The 1,449-nt window shown below is 40.5% G+C and overlaps 1 non-coding gene across 1 annotated transcript; it reads right to left on the bottom strand.

The window, feature by feature from the left end:
• Positions 1-439: 439 nt before the first annotated feature.
• LOC112781612 (small nucleolar RNA R71) lies at positions 440-547 on the bottom strand. Its single transcript, XR_003192378.1, has one exon. It is a non-coding gene; the product is annotated as a small nucleolar RNA R71 (small nucleolar RNA).
• Between the last annotated feature and the right edge of the window lie 902 nt (positions 548-1,449).

Raw genomic sequence — 1,449 nt, 5'->3', positions numbered from 1 at the left:
ACTCTCTAGAGAAAATCTGACAGAAATTTTCGAAAAAGAAGGAGACATGGCCGAAAATAATAACAATGCAAGGAAGATGCTTGGTGACTTTACTGCACCGAATTCCAATTTACATGGAAGAAGCATCTCAATCCCTTCCATTGGAGCAAACAATTTTGAGCTAAAGCCTCAATTAGTTTCTCTGATGCAACAGAATTGCAAGTTTCATGGACTTCCATCAGAAGATCCTTTTCAGTTCTTAATTGAATTCTTACAGATCTGTGATACTGTTAAGACCAATGGGGTTGACTTCGAGGTCTACAGGCTTATGCTTTTCCCGTTTGCTGTAAGAGACAGAACTAGAATATGGTTGGATTCTCAACCTAAGGATAGCCTGAACTCTTGGGATAAGCTGGTCACGGTTTTCTTAGCCAAGTTTTTTCCTCCTCAAAAGCTTAGCAATCTTAGAGTGGATGTTCAAACCTTCAAACAGAAAGAAGGTGAATCCCTCTATGAAGCTTGGGAGAGATATAAGTAACTGACCAAAAAGTGTCCTTCTGACATGCTTTCAGAATGGACCATCCTGGATATATATATTCTATGATGGTCTATCTAAATTTTTAAAGTTGTCATTGGACCATTCTGCAGGTGGATCCATTCACCTAAAGAAAATGCATGCAGAAGCTCAAAAACTCATTGACATGGTTGCAAATAACTAGTTCATGTATACTTCTGAAAGGAATCCTGTGAGTAATGGGACGCCTCAGAGGAAGGGAGTTCTTGAAATTGATACTCTAAATGCCATATTGGCTCAGAATAAACTATTGACTCAGCAAGTCAATATAATTTCTCAGAGTCTGAATGGATTGCAAGCTGCATCCAACAGTACTCATGAGGCATCTTCTGAAGAAGAAGCTTATGATCCTGAGAACCCTGCAATAGCAGAGGTGAATTACATGGGAGAACCCTATGGAAATACCTATAATCCCTCATGGAGAAATCATCCAAATTTCTCATGGAAGGATCAACAAAAGTCTCAACAAGGCTTTAATAATGGTGGAAGAAACAGGTTTAGCAATAGCAAGCCTTTTCCATCATCCACTCAGCAACAGACGGAGAATTCTGAGCAGAATCCATCTAGCTTAGCAAATATAGTCTCTGATCTATCTAAGGCCACTCTAAGTTTCATGAATGAAACAAGGTCCTCAATTAGAAATTTGGAAGCACAAGTGGGCCAGCTGAGTAAAAGAGTCACTGAAACTCCTCCTAGTACTTTCCCAAGCAATACAGAAGAGAATCCAAAAAGAGAGTGCAAGGCCATAACCTTACTTGGTGTGGCCGAACCCAAAGAGGAGGAGGAGGACGTGAATCCTAGTGAGGAAGACCTCCTGGGACGTTCAATGACCAATAAGGAGTTTCCCTTTGAGGAACCAAAGGAATCTGAGGCTCATCTAGAGACCATAGAGATTC

The sequence above is a fragment of the Arachis hypogaea genome, chromosome 19 (genome assembly GCF_003086295.3).
Source record: "Arachis hypogaea cultivar Tifrunner chromosome 19, arahy.Tifrunner.gnm2.J5K5, whole genome shotgun sequence".
Lineage (NCBI taxonomy): Eukaryota > Viridiplantae > Streptophyta > Magnoliopsida > Fabales > Fabaceae > Arachis > Arachis hypogaea.
Note: the sequence above shows the minus strand (reverse complement) of the source record. Positions and strands in the feature narration are given on the sequence as shown.